This window comes from Lithobates pipiens, unplaced genomic scaffold, assembly GCF_037356315.1.
Source record: "Lithobates pipiens isolate NorthernLeopardFrog02 unplaced genomic scaffold, aLitPip1_a1.2 Scaffold_30, whole genome shotgun sequence".
Taxonomy (NCBI): Eukaryota; Metazoa; Chordata; class Amphibia; order Anura; family Ranidae; genus Lithobates; species Lithobates pipiens.
In genome coordinates this window covers 32,613,721-32,630,053 of record NW_027507791.1, presented here as the reverse complement: position 1 = coordinate 32,630,053, position 16,333 = coordinate 32,613,721, and the positions used below count along the sequence as shown (strand labels likewise).

Below are 16,333 nucleotides of genomic sequence, written 5' to 3'. Positions count from 1 at the left end.
ACCCTGACACTTGGGGGACCCAGAACAATGACACCCTGACACTTGGGGATCCAGAACAATGACACCCTGACACTTGGGGGTCCAGAACAATGACACCCTGACACTTGGGGGTCCAGAACAATGACACCCTGACATTTGGGGGACCCAGAACAATGACACCCTGACACTTGGGGGTCCAGAACAATGACACCCTGACACTTGGGGACCCAGAACAATGACACCCTGACACTTGGGGACCCAGAACAATGACACCCTGACACTTGGGGACCCAGAACAATGACACCCTGACACTTGGGGACCCAGAACAATGACACCCTGACATTTGGGGGACCCAGAACAATGACACCCTGACACTTGGGGACCCAGAACAATGACACCCTGACACTTGGGGACCCAGAACAATGACACCCTGACATTTGGGGGACCCAGAACAATGACACCCTGACACTTGGGGGTCCAGAACAATGACACCCTGACACTTGGGGGTCCCAGAACAATGACACCCTGACACTTGGGGGTCCCAGAACAATGACACCCTGACACTTGGGGGTCCAGAACAATGACACCCTGACACTTGGGGGTCCAGAACAATGACACCCTGACACTTGGGGGTCCAGAACAAGGACACCCTGACACTTGGGGACCCAGAACAATGACACCCTGACACTTGGGGGACCCAGAACAATGACACCCTGACACTTGGGGGACCCAGAACAATGACACCCTGACACTTGGGGGACCCAGAACAATGACACCCTGACACTTGGGGGTCCCGGAACAATGACACCCTGACACTTGGGGGATCCCAGAACAATGACACCCTGACACTTGGGGGTCCCAGAACAATGACACCCTGACACTTGGGGGTCCCAGAACAATGACACCCTGACACTTGGGGATCCCAGAACAATGACACCCTGACACTTGGGGATCCCAGAACAATGACACCCTGACACTTTGGGGGATCCCAGAACAATGACACCCTGACACTTGGGGATCCCAGAACAATGACACCCTGACACTTGGGGGATCCCAAAACAATGACACCCTGACACTTGGGGGATCCCAGAACAATGACACCCTGACACTTGGGGGTCCCAGAACAATGACACCCTGACACTTGGGGATCCCAGAACAATGACACCCTGACACTTGGGGGTCCCAGAACAATGACACCCTGACACTTGGGGTCCCAGAACAATGACACCCTGACACTTGGGGGTCCCAGAACAATGACACCCTGACACTTGGGGGTCCCAGAACAAATGACACCCTGACACTTGGGGGGTCCAGAACAATGACACCCTGACACTTGGGGGATCCCAGAACAATGACACCCTGACACTTGGGGGATCCCAGAACAATGACACCCTGACACTTGGGGGATCCCAGAACAATGACACCCTGACACTTGGGGGTCCCAGAACAATGACACCCTGACACTTGGGGGTCCCAGAACAATGACACCCTGACACTTGGGGGTCCCAGAACAATGACACCCTGACACTTGAGAATCCAGAACAAAATGACACCCTGACACTTGGGGGTCCCAGAACAATGACACCCTGACACTTGGGGGTCCCAGAACAATGACACCCTGACACTTGGGGATCCAGAACACGGACACTGTACTCCTGGGTATATGTGGAGGTTGAAGTGTTTGTTGTGTGCGTGGCCGGCGGTCGGAACTCAGGAGTATTCCGGAGAAGTTGGCGTGACGGGTTCCAGCCGCGGTCAGCGGGAATGTTTGCTCAGCGGTCGGCAGTTATTGGTTACTAATACAGAACACACAGAGAAACAAACTACAACCCGATCACCAGGAGAGGAGAGGAGAGTCAGGACTGTCATCACCGGGACTGAGCTCTGTAATCAGTCCTATAATGACTGACAGCTGTGTGTACAATGGGGGAGGGGCAGTCCAGCTGCTGCACAACTGCTTGGATGACCTACACCATACAGTGCCAACCTACAGACATAATGTCACTCCTGTATAATATATCTTATATCTGGAGAGTGGTGATGTCACTGTGGCCTCTTATCAATTTTTGTCTCCCATTGATGAGACTTTTTTTGTCCTGTGGGGGGTCCTCCTCACCCAATGTCTGGTCACCATCGCTCGGTGTGTCACTCGTATCAAAATTGCATGGAACAGCGTAGATTTGGGAACGGCTCCCATGGTTTGGCGGTAATTACAAACCGCGACTCTCCCCGATAATTGGAGAGTTTAAAGTGAGAGATCTCGCTGAGGAGCCTTCAGCATTTTTTGGAATTTGAATAATTAGGGCGGAAAGTGTCAGAACTTGTTGGTAGCGAATGATGAACAACTTCTTTGTGTTGACGGAAAAGGATTCCAGCTGATCCTGTTATGAACAAAAATAGTCATTTAAATAATAGTAATTAAAAAAATTAAATAAAAAAATTATCGGGGTCACTAAGGCTTATCCTGGAGGTGTGACGGATCATTAAAAAAAAAGGTGTCTGGGCAATTTAACGGGACGAGAAGACTTTACAACTGGAAAAACCGGTCGCTGTTTCTGTTGCGAGTCACGGCAAGAATCCTACATGCAATCACTACTAAAAATCGGGCTTGTGGGAAAAGAAAAAAAAAAGCTGAACTTCTTGTCTCTGCGTGGGATTTGTATCGGACAATTGAGTTTTAAAAATTTTGGTAAAATTTTTGATTTGGCCATTGGCTGATAATTTTAGATGGAATTTCTGACCATTGGCCGATATTTTTAGAAGGAGTTTATGGATTTCTCAGAAACCAACATGTTGGTTTGTATCAGAGGTTTGAGTTTTAAAAATTTTGGTAAAATTTTTGATTTGGCCATTGGCTGATAATTTTAGATGGGAATTTCTGACCATTGGCTGATATTTTTAGAAGGAGTTTATGGATTTCTCAGAAACCAATATGTTGGTTTGTATCAGAGGTTTGAGTTTTAAAAATTTTGGTAAAATTTTTGATCTGGCCATTGGCTGATATTTTAGAAGGGATTTCTGAGAAACCAATAAAGTTGGTTTGTATCAGACGTTTTGAGTTTTAAAAATTTTGGTAATTTTTTTTTGATCTGGCCATAATTGAAGGAGGAATAACCAAACCAATAAAGCTAGTTTGTATCAGACACTGAATTTAAAAAAAAAAAAATTTCAAATTTCTGATCTGACCATTGGCCGATATTTTTGGAAGGATTGTCTGGATTTCTCAAAAAAACAATAGGCTGATTTGTATCAGACGTTGAGTTTTAAACATTTTGGTGAAATTTTTCATCTGACCATTGGCCGATATTTTAGAAGGGATTTCTGAGAAACCAATAAGTTGGTTTGTATCAGACGTTTTGAGTTTTAAAATTTTGGTAAAATTTTTGATTTGGCCATTGGCTGATATTTTTAGAAGGAATTTCAGACCATTGGCCGATATTTTTAGAAGGAATTTCTGGATTTCTCAGAAACCAATAAGTTGGTTTGTGTCAGACATTTGGAGTTTTAAAAATTTTGGTCAAATTTTCGATACGACCATATTTGAAAGAGGAATACAAAACCAATAAGCTGATTTGAATAAGACACTGAATTTAAAAAAAAAAGTTTAAATTTTTGATCTGACCGATATTTTTGGAAGGATTGTCTGGATTTCTCAAAAACCAATAGGCTGATTTGTATCAGACGTTGAGTTTTAAACATTTGGGTAAAATTTTTCATATGACCATTGGCCGATTTTTTTTTTTTTTTTTTTTTTTAGAAGGGATTTCTGGGTTACCCAGAAACCAATAAACTGATCTTGTTCTGACCTCAGATCACAGTAGGTGAAGGTGCCCAACGTTGGTGGCAAAACTCACTCATTTGGTGAACTCGTAAGTGACCAGAAGGCTAGGTTGGGCTGTCTAAGATTTTTAAGAAGGAATACCAAACCAATAAGTTGATTTGCTTTAGATGATTGAGTTTTGAAAATTTGGGTCAAATGTTTGATCTGACCATAGGTCGATATTTTCGGGAAGGATTGTCTGGATTTCGCAGAAACCAATAAGTTGATTTGTATCAGACGTTTGAGTTTTAAACATTTTGGTAACATTTTGGAATCTGGCCATTGGCTGATATTTTTAGAAAGAATTTCTGGATTTCTCAAAAACCAATCAACTGATCTTGTTCTGAACTCAGATCACAGTAGATGAAGGTGCCCAACATTGGTGGCAAAGCTCACCATTCGGTGGACTCGTACCTGACCAGAAGGCCAATTTCAACAATTGGACTAGGTTGGGCTGTATAAGGTTTGTTGGTGACGTACTTGGTGCTCAACAAAAACTTCCCTTATGGCATACAAAGATTTTCCACCTTGTTGGTTCTTCGAGAGAGTGTGCGCCAATTGTAGTCTTTACTTTGTAACAAATTTTATTACCATTAATGGGCCTCAATGACCCATTGAGTTGACATTATGGTGGGTCCCAGTGGAATGGACAAGTCTTGTGTCTCTTTACGACATCTCGTTAACCATCTATGGCCAACGTTGCTCAGAAAGTCAAAGAGCTGAAATCCACAGCTGCCATTTAGAATCCTAGATTACCAAATCACTGTCCAGTAAAGTGGACACTCTGATTGGTTGACGTGTCTTTAACGTCATTACGGGTTTTGGTGCTGAATTAGAGCCAACCCGGGGGGGCCCAACACACTAGCGCACTGTGTTGACAAATTTGAGCATTTGCCCATGAAACCTCTGTGAATGGGCCCCCTAGCAAGGTCAGAATGCCGACACACCAATTCTTCGCCAAATTCTTTGTGTAATTGGAAGAACACGAGCAACATTTGTATCACGCTAGGTAGGCATACCATTGGCTGCAATCCATCAAAATGCATCAGAAAACAAAAATTGGTTTCTGCAGAGAGACCTTTTAATCATCTCAGAGATGTTATCAATACAAACAATCGTTGCTTGCGGGCGGCTCTGGGCATGTCCCTGCAGACATCTCAATGGGTGTGAAGTGTCTGGTGGCCCGGGTGAGTTCACACATTACTGGGCATTATCCATTTCACCTTCACCCTCCCGATCACCCAAATTCCAGCACCTTCACCCTCCCGATCACCCAAATTCCAGCACCTTCACCCTCCCGATCACCCAAATTCCAGCACCTTCACCCTCCCGATCACTCAAATTCCAGCACCTTCACCCTCCCGATCACCCAAATTCCAGCACCTTCACCCTCCCGATCACCCAAATTCCAGCACCTTCACCCTTCCGATCACCCAAATTCCAGCACCTTCACCCCCCCTCCCCAGATCACCCCAATACCAGCACCCTCACTCCCCAGATCACCTGAATTCCATCACCTTCATCCCCCAGATCAACCCGATTTCATCATCTTCAACCCCCATATCACCCCAATTCCATCATCTTCCCCCCCAGATCACCCCAATTCCAGCACCTTCATCCCCTAGATCATCCCAATTAGTGATGGCCGAACGGTTCGCCCGGCGGTCGTTTCGCGGCGAATTTCGGTCGTTCGCGGTCCACTCGTTCGCTCGCCTATTGCCGTCGTTCGCCCCGGCGGACTTACGTGTTTAATGTGTAAAAGAACTTTGACCTATGATGACACATCCATCATGGCGTACAGGACAGCCAATTGAGACATGACAGCACATGGACACTTGGACATTCCCCCTAACCTATAAATACACCCGATCCGGTGGCCATTTTACATTCTTTCTTCTGTCACTATAGGGAAAGGTTGCTGTGTGGAGTAGGGAGAGATAAACCACTAGCTATTTGGTACACAAAAGTTATTTTCAGGACTGGTATAGGTGTTAGGTGTATATAGGTTTGCTGTGCTACTGATTCTTGCAACAGCCTGAGTGTCTTTTGTCAGTTTAGAGAAAGGGAAAGGACGGTGTATGCTACAGGGAGAGTCAGTTTAGTCGTCATCATCATCATCATCATCATCATCATCATCATCATCATTAGCTGTTACTATCAGGTCCACAAAAGAGCTATTCCAGTAACCACTAATTGTTCCAGTATACTCTTTTTTGCCACTTTGTATAGGGACAGAAAGGAAGCAGTGTTGTCAGGCAGTGAGGGTCAGTTTAAACATTAGCTGTTACTATTAGTTCCACAAAGGTTCTTTTCAGGACTGGTATCAGTGGTATGGTAATAGGCTTGTACACGTATAATATTCTTTCTTCCAAATATAGAAAGAATATTATACTTGACTGCTGCCCTTCTGCTGCAGTCTGCTAATCATTCACAACCCACTTGTTCCACAAAGCTCTTTATCAGGACTGGTAACTTGGTCTGTGTAGGGTGCTACAGTACATAGGGTTGAGTGAGGTACAGTCTGCTGTTCTGTAAGGACCGCTATCGGTCCACAATAGATAGGGTTGAGGTGCACCACTGCTGACCGCTGCCCTATACTGCAGCAGTCCTTCATCAGTATAGGGACTGACGTACAGTCTGCTAATCACTCACACACAACCTACTTGGTCCACAAAAGTCCTTATAAGGACTGGTAAGGTATATAGGGTGCTACAGTACATAGGGTTGAGTGAGGTACAGTCTGCTATTCTATAAGGACTGGTATCGGTCCACAATACATAGGGTTGAGGTGCACTACTGCTGACCGCTGCCCTATACTGCAGCAGTCCTTCATTGGTATAGGGACTGAAGTACAGTCTGCTAATCACTAACACACAACCTGCTTGGTCCACAAAAGTTCCTATAAGGACTGGTAACTTGGTCTAGGGTGCTACAGTACATAGGGTTGAGTGAGGTACAGTCTGCTATTCTATAAGGACTGTTATCGGTCCACAATAGATAGGGTTGAGGTGCACTACTGCTGACTGCTGCCCTATACTGCAGCAGTCCTTCAGCGGTATAGGGACTAAGAGTTTTGTCACAGGGTGATTTAAAAAAATGACAGGCAGAGGAAGAGGCAGGCCCTTCCGCAGGGGTGGTAGGGGTAGGGCAGGAGCAACAGCCTTGAGCCAAAGTGGGAAGTTGCAGAAGGTGCGTTCAATTACTTTAAAGGACGCACCAGACTTGGTTGAGTGGCTCACTCAGCCTTACTCTTCTGCACCCTCCTCATCCTCTCGATCTGCACCCTCTTCTTCACTCTCTGCTATGTGCACCCCCAAAGACACTACCACCAACAACACCACCACCACCACATACCTTCCGCTTGAGTCACAGGAATTATTTTCCGATCCATATCAAGAGGACATTTCTGATGCGCAGCCACTCTTGGTATTGGATCAGGAAGAGGAGGTAGCAACAACCGCTACTTAGCAGTCTGACGACAGTACCCAGATCAGCCCAAGGAGGAGGTTGGTCCCCGGTGTTGTTGCCTACTCCGAGATCTCTACTTATAGCAGTGGGGAAGGTGACGTTGACGGTTACTATGAGGGGATCACACCATCCCTGTGCTGTGCTAACTTCCTCCTGGGGGTTCTTATTATGAGGGGATCACACCATCCCTGTGCTGTGCTGAGTTTCTCCTGGGCCTGCTTACTATGAGGGGATCACACCATCCCTGTGCTGTGCTGACTTCCTCCTGGGGGTTCTTATTATGAGGGGATCACACCATCCCTGTGCTGTGCTGACTTACTCCTGGGGCTGCTTACGGTGCTGCTGTCAGTGCTGTATATCACGGTGCTGGTGTGAGTGCTTAATGTCACGCTTCTGATGTCAGTACTCTCTATCACGGTGCTGCTGTCAGTGCTGTATATCACGGTGCTGATGTCAGTGCTGTATGTCACGCTTCTGATGTCAGTGCCCTCTATCACGGTGCTGCTGTCAGTGCTGTATATAACGGTGCTGATGTCAGTGCTTAATGTCACGCTTCTGATGTCAGTACTCTCTATCACTGTGTTGCTGTCAATGCTGTATGTCACGGTGCTGGTGTTAATGCTTTATGTCACGCTGCTGATGTCAGTGCTCTCTATCACGGTGTTGCTGTCAATGCTGTATGTCACGGTGCTGCTGTCAGTGCTGTATATCACGGTGCTGCTGTCAGTGCTGTATATCACGGTGCTGGTGTTAATGCTTTATGTCACGCTGCTGATGTCAGTGCTCTGTATCACGGTGCTGTTGTCAGATGACTCTATCACGGTGCTGGTGTTAATGCTTTATGTCACGCTGCTGATGTCAGTGCCCTCTATCACGGTGCTGTTGTCAGATGACTCTATCACGGTGCATGTGTCATTGCTGTATGTGACGCTGCTGGTGATCATCTCCTGCACCCTCTTCTTTGCCTACCCTGGTCCCTGACCTTCCCTCTCCTCCATTGCCTTCATGCGCTCCACAGTCCTGAATTGTCACAACAATTTCCCATATAAAAAAAGAATGCTTGTAGTTATCGATCCCAAATTCACCTCATACATGTGTTATGTCATTGGCCATGTGGTGGGACTATGTTTGCCCAGCTAATAATTACCTCGTGGCTGCAAATTTGAACTAAAGGTTGGCGAAGTTCGCCTCCCATTGAAGTCAATGGGGCCCGCGGCGAACGTTCGGTTTCGCGAACGGTCGGCCTCGTTCGCGCTTCGCGTTCGCGAAACGTCCCGTCGGAAGTTCGTCCATCACTAATCCCAATTCCAGCAAATTCAAATCACCCCAGTTCCTCCATATCTCAGATTACCCCAATTCATGCACCTTTAGACTTTAGGTCACCCCTAATTCCTGCATGGTCACACCTCAGATTGCCCCAATTCCTGTACCTTCACACCTCAGATCACCTCAGTTCTTGAACCTTTACACCATAGATCAGCCTCAATGTCTTCACATTTAGACCGCCTTCGGACCAAAGACCACCCCAATTCCTGTACCTTCAAATCACCCCAATTCCTGCACTTTCACATCTCAGATCAGCCTCGATTCCTTCACATGTTGACCTCAGATCACCCCAATTCCTGTACCTTCACATCTCAGCTCACCCCAATTTCTCCAGCTTCAGACCTCAGATCACCCCAGATCCTGCACTTTCTAATCTCAAATCCCCCCAGTTCCTGCACCTTCACACCTCAGATCACCCCAATTTCTTCACCTTCTACCACCTGTGATCCCCCAAATTCGTGCACCATCACACCCGAGATCACCCCAGTTCAGTACCCTCACCCCCTAGATCACCCAAATTCCAGCACCTTCACCCCCCAGATCACCCAAATTCCAGCCCCTTCACCCTTCAGATCACCCAAATTCCAGCACCTTCACCCTTCAGATCACCCAAATGCCAGCACCTTCACCCCACAGATCATCATAATGCCAGCACCTTCACCCTCCAGATCACCCAAATTCCAGCACCTTCACCCCCCTCAGATCACCCAAATTCCAGCACCTTCACCCCCCAGATCACCCAAATTCCAGCACCTTCACCCCCCTCAGATCACCCAAATTCCAGCACCTTCACCCTCCAGATCACCCAAATTCCAGCACCTTCACCCCCCAGATCACCCAAATTCCAGCCCCTTCACCCTCCAGATCACCCAAATTCCAGCCCCTTCACTCTCCAGATCACCCAAATTCCAGCCCCTTCACCCTCCAGATCACCCAAATTCCAGCCCCTTCACCCTCCAGATCACCCAAATTCCAGCCCCTTCACCCTCCAGATCACCCAAATTCCAGCCCCTTCACCCTCCAGATCACCCAAATTCCAGTACCTTCACCCCCCAGATCACCCAAATTCCAGCCCCTTCACCCCCCCTCAGATCACCCAAATTCCAAAACCTTCACCCCCCAGATCACCCAAATTCCAGCACCTTCACCCCCCCTCAGATCACCCAAATTCCAGCACCTTCACCCCCCTCAGATCACCCAAATTCCAGCACCTTCACCCTACAGATCACCCAAATTCCAGCACCTTCACCCCACAGATCATCATAATTCCAGCACCTTCACCCCCCTCAGATCACCCAAATTCCAGCACCTTCACCCCCCAGATCACCCAAATTCCAGCACCTTCACCCTCCAGATCACCCAAATTCCAGAACCTTCACCCCCCAGATCACCCAAATTCCAGCACCTTCACCCCCCTCAGATCACCCAAATTCCAGCACCTTCACCCTCCAGATCACCCAAATTCCAGAACCTTCACCCCCCAGATCACCCAAATTCCAGCACCTTCACCCCCCTCAGATCACCCAAATTCCAGCACCTTCACCCCCCTCAGATCACCCAAATTCCAAAACCTTCACCCCCCAGATCACCCAAATTCCAGCACCTTCACCCCCCTCAGATCACCCAAATTCCAGCACCTTCACCCCCCTCAGATCACCCAAATTCCAGCACCTTCACCCTACAGATCACCCAAATTCCAGCACCTTCACCCCCCTCAGATCACCCAAATTCCAGCACCTTCACCCCCCTCAGATCACCCAAATTCCAGCACCTTCACCCTACAGATCACCCAAATTCCAGCACCTTCACCCCCCTCAGATCGCCCAAATTCCAAAACCTTCACCCCCCAGATCACCCAAATTCCAGCACCTTCACCCCCCTCAGATCACCCAAATTCCAGCACCTTCACCCTCCAGATCACCCTAGTTTCAGCACGTTCACCTTCACACCTGTGATCCCCCAAATTCGTGCACCTTCACACCCGAGATCACCCCATTTCATGCCCCTTTATACCCCAGTTCCTGCACCTTCACACCTCAGATCACCCCAATTTTCTGCACCTTCACACCTGTGATCCCCCAAATTCGTACACCTTCACACCTGAGCTCACCAAATTTGCTGCACCTTCACACCCCCAGATCACCCCAGTTCCTGCACATTTATACCCCAGATCACCCCCAGTTCCTGCACATTTATACCCCAGATCACCCCCAGTTCCTGCACCCTCACCCCTTAGATCACCCCAAATCCTGCACCTGCTGCATCTTGTGGTTCCCGCTGGTGGGAGACCAGTGTTGGCAGGCGGACTTCTTCATGTAAAGAAGGGCCCACACCTCCTCAATGTCGGCCACATTCGAGCGGTCCCCCCACGAACCATAGAGATGGGGTACCTGCAGGATCAGGAGGAGCGGGCCACTCTTGGTCAGTGAGGTCCAAGTAACATTTAAAGATCCTAATTTTTACTATTATTGAAAAAAAAAAAAAAAACACGATAAGGATTTTTAAAGTTCTCATTCCCGTTTCTTCTTGACCAACATTCCACCAATGACGTCCCGCTACTAATTATCCCGCCTCCCTCTGAAGAGCGAATTACGGTCACCAGAAATGCTTTTGAAATAATGGAAGGTACGTAAAAAAAAATCGGCCAATAAGAAGTGACGGCCCCTCTAACAAAAAAAAAAAAAAAAAAATGTACTGGCATTTTTCCAAAACCAATCACCGAAAATCTGTTTCCTCTAAACGCTACTTAGCGGAATGTGTGTGGGGGGGGGGGGGTAAAAAAAACGTACGGATAAAACGATCTAAAAATAGCAAACTTTATCTGACCGCCCAGATTGACGCTTTACAGCTGTCCTAAGACGGAGCGGACACGTGCGCAGGCAGACAGACCGCCGTTGTGGGCGGAGCCCCCCCCCCTCCTCCCCCCACATCTGTACTCGCAGCGCCTGGGCTCCGTTCCCACATCTGCAGACAACCTGTGGCCCCTGGCCCTTGGCTCCTGTTTGTGGAATGCAAAAAAAAAAAAAAAACATTCCAGCTCTATTTTTTTTCCTCCTCTTTTTATTGCTTTTCAACTTATAAAAAATAACAGATTCTTGAGGCCAGAGGAGAATATTGGCGGTATGCAGACCGCAGGCGGCCTCTCGGGAACGGACGCGGCGAGCCTGCATGGCGTTTGGCTTGCACCCCACGAACGCTGCTCACATAGGGGCCCCTGAAATCACTCGAAACGCACCGACATCCTGTGTGCCTTCACTGGGTCTCTGCGCTTCCCTATGTAATGCAGGCAGATTACATTTGTTTCGAATCGAAATTCGGAAAATTTTTATGCTATTTTGGATGTATCCGAATTACAAATCGTAAGGAGTTTGAACAAATATGAAATAATGAAATCAAAAATTTCCGACGAAAATTCAAATAGTTTCCCAATCGAATCAGAATTTCGGAAGAAGAGAATAAAATTGAATAGTAAATAGAAGAATATAATAGAAAATAAAAGAATAGGACTATAATGAAGTAAAAACAGAACAAAATACAACAACAAAAAGGGATAGAATAGAAAATTAAAGAATAAAAGTAAAAAACAGAACAAAAAAATAATAGAAAATAAAGAAATAGAATAGAATAATCTAACCAGAATAAAATCAAATGGAATAGGCAATAATAGAATAGAAAAGAACAAACAATAGAAAATAATAGAATAAAATTAAAATAACAATAGTTATTTGTAACATTCGGATATATCCCAATTTCCGAATTACAATAGAATAAAGTAATAGAATAGAGTAAAACAGAACAAAATAAAAATAGAAAATAAAGAAATAGAATAGAATGAAATAGAAAGAATTACAATAGAATTACAATAGAATACAGTAAAACAGAACAAAATAAAATAGAAAATAAAGAAATAGAATAGAATGAAATAGAAAGAATTACAATAGAATTACAATAGAATAAAGTAATAGAACACAGTAAAACAGAACAAAATAAAATAGAAAATAAAGAAATTGAATAGAATGAAATAGAAAAGAATTGAACCATCTTCTGAAATTTGAATAGAATAAGTTTGAATAGCATAGAAATAAAAATAATAGAATAGAACAAACAATAGAATAAAATAGAACAACAATAGTTATTCGGATATATCCAAATTCCCGAATTACAATCGTAACGAATTTAAACAAATCTGAAATAACGAATCCTAAGTTTAGGATGAAATTTAAATGGTTTTCGGATTGGATTCGATTTCCGGAAGAAGAGAATAAAATACAATAGTAAATAGAGGAATATAATAGAAAATAAAAGAATAGACTATAATGAAGTAAAAACAGAACAAAATACAAACAACAAAAAGGGATAGAATAGAAAATGAAAGAATAAAAGTAAAAAAGGAACAAAAAAGAAGAATAGAAAAGAAATAGAATAGAATAAAATAGAAAGAATCTAACCATCTTCTGAAATTTGAATAGAATAAAATCAAATGGAATAGGCAATAATAGAATAGAAAAGAACAAACAATAGAAAATAATAGAATAAAATGAAAATAACAATAGTAACATTCGGATATATCCCAATTTCCGAATTACAATAGAATAGAGTAAAACAGAACAAAATAAAATAGAAAAAGAAATGGAATAGAATGAAATAGAAAGAATCGAACCATCTTCTGAAATTAGAATAGAATAAGTTTGAATAGCATAGAAATAAAAATAATAGAATAGAACAAACAATAGAATAAAATAGAACAACAATAGTTATTCGGATATATCCAAATTCCCGAATTACAATCGTAACGAATCCAAAGTTTCGGATGAAATTTAAATGGTTTTCGGATTGGATTCGATTTCCGGAAGAAGAGAATAAAATACAATAGTAAATAGAGGAATATAATAGAAAATAAAATATAATGGACTAAAACAGAACAAAATACAATAGAAAAAAAAAAAGGGATAGAATAGAATATTAACCACTTGACCACTGGGCACTTAAACCCCCTTAATAACCAGACCAATTTTCAGCTTTCGGTGCTCTCACATTTTGAATGACAATTACTCAGTCATGTAACACTGGACCTATAGGAAATTTTTGTCCTTTTTTTCACACAAATGGAGCTTTCTTTTGGTGGTATTTAACCACCTCTCAGTTTTTTTATTTTTTGTACTATAAAAAGAAAAAATACAGAAAATTCTGTAAAAAAAAAAGAATTTTTCTTCGTTTCTGTTATAAAATTTAGCAGATTAGTAATTTTTTTCTTCATAAATTTTGGCCAAAATTTATACCACTACATATCTTTGGTAAAAATAAGTACAAATTGATGGATATTATTTGGTCTTTGTGAAAGTTATAGAGTCCACAAGCTATGGTGCCAATTTCTGAAAATTGATCACACCTGAAGTACTGACGGCCTATCTCATTTCTTAAGACCCCAACATGCCAAAAAAGTACAAATACCCCCCAAATGACCCCTTTTTGGAAAGACATTCCAAGGTATTTAGTAAGAGGCATGATGAGTTTTTTTTTAAGTTGTCATTTTTTTCCCACAATTATTTGCAAAATCAAGATTTTTTATTTTTTTTCACAAAATTGTCATATTATCAGGTTATTTCTCACACACAGCATATGCATACCACAAATTACACCCCAAAACACATTCTGCTATTACTCCCGAGTACGGCGATACCACATGTGTGAGACTTTTACACAGTGTGGCCACATACAGAAGCCCAACATGCAGGGAGCGCCATCAGGTGTTCTGGAGCACCCAGGACAATTCTGACATTTCTCTCCTACATGTAAAAATCATCATTTATTTGCTAGAAAATTACATCGAATCCCAAAACATTATATATATTTTTTTTAGCAAAGACCCTGGAGAATACAATGGTGGTCGTTGCAACTTTTTATCTCGCACGATATTAGCGCAGCAATTTTTCGAACGCTTTTTTTTGGGGAAAAAAAAACAGTTTTGTGCGTAAAAAACAAAAACAAAAAAAAAAAACAGTAAAGTTAGCCCAATGTTTTTGTATAATGTGAAAGATGAAGTTACGCCGAGTAAATAGATATCGAACATGTCACTCTTCAAAATTGCACACGCTCGTGGAATGGCGCCAAACGTCGCTACTTAAAAATCCCCATAGGCGACGATTTAATTTTTTTTTTTTACTGGTTATATGTTTAGAGTTACAGAGGAGGTCTAGGGCTAGAATTATTGCTCTCGCTCTAACGTTCGCGGCGATACCTCACATCTGTGGTTTGAACACCGTTTTCATATGTGGGCGGGGCTTAAGTATGCGTTCACTTCTGCATGCGAACACATGGGGACAGGGGCGCTTTAAAAAAAAAAAAAAAAATGTTTATTGTTCATTTTACTTTATTTATTTTAGTTTGACATTTTTTTCCCCCAAAAATACATTTTTTGATCATTTTTTTTCCTATTACAAGGAATGTAAACATCCCTTGTAATAGGAATATGGGGTGACAGGTCCTCTTTACAGTGAGATATGGGGGGTCAATAAGACCCCACATCTCACCTCTAAGCTGGGAAGCCTGAAAAAAAAAAAAAAAAAAAAAAAAAAAAGGATTCTGGCTTTGATCGTATTGGCGAGTCGGTAGAAGCACCGGAGGGCGGCGGGAGGGGGGGGGGGATGTCTATGGCTGGGTATCTCAGAGTATGGCGTTGCAGAGTATTGCAGGGTATTGGCGGGCGTTGCAGAGTATTGCAGGGTATTGGTGGGCGTTGCAGAGTATTGCAGAGTATTGCAGGGTATTGGCGGGCGTTGCAGAGTATTGCAGGGTATTGGTGGGCGTTGCAGAGTATTGCAGAGTATTGCAGGGTATTGGCGGGCGTTGCAGAGCATTGCAGAGTATTGCAGGGTATTGGCGGGCGTTGCAGAGTATTGCAGGGTATTGGCGGGTGTTGCAGAGCATTGCAGAGTATTGCAGGGTATTGGCGGGTGTTGCAGAGTATTGCAGGGTATTGGCGGGTGTTGCAGAGCATTGCAGAGTGTTGCAGGGTATTGGCGGGCGTTGCAGAGTATTGCAGGGTATTGGCGGGTGTTGCAGAGCATTGCATAGTATTGCAGGGTATTGGCGGGCGTTGCAGAGTATTGCAGGGTATTGGCGGGCGTTGCAGAGTATTGCAGGGTATTGGCGGGCGTTGCAGAGTATTGCAGGGTATTGGCGGGCGTTGCAGAGTATTGCAGGGTATTGCAGGGTATTGGCGGGTGTTGCAGAGCATTGCAGAGTGTTGCAGGGTATTGGCGAGTGTTGCAGAGTATTGCAGGGTATTGGCGGGCGTTGCAGAGTATTGCAGGGTATTGGCGGGTGTTGCAGAGCATTGCAGAGTGTTGCAGGGTATTGGCGGGTGTTGCAGGGTATTGCAGAGTGTTGTGGACCCGGCGGTCACGGATGCTCTCGAGTGCGTGCCCCAGGGGGCGCACGAGAGCGGAATTCTGGGAGGACGTCATATGATGGCCTCTCCTCCGTCAGGGTCCAGGTACGATATTACACCGATCCCCGGCACACCTCGTTTTTCTCCTGTAAACCTTTCGTTTTGGCGTCGGTGCGGTTTTTGGTGTCCTTCGAAGCACATGCCTGAAGGAGGAGATCTTTGAGGGCTAAAAACACGTTGGGGGGGGGGGCGTTTCAGGTTCTCTTGCCATCAACACGAATATTCAAAGATTTTGAACTCTGGCCTTTTCGGCCCGGCGCTCTCGGACTTCGCACGCGCGGATCCCGGAC

General features: G+C 44.6%; 1 protein-coding gene across 2 annotated transcripts in view; it reads left to right on the top strand.

Annotated features, from left to right (window-relative positions):
- The window catches only part of ANKRD35 (ankyrin repeat domain 35), a gene marked incomplete at its 3' end in the record, with an annotated part of 81,960 nt that overhangs the window by 35,804 nt on the left and 29,823 nt on the right, over positions 1-16,333 (top strand).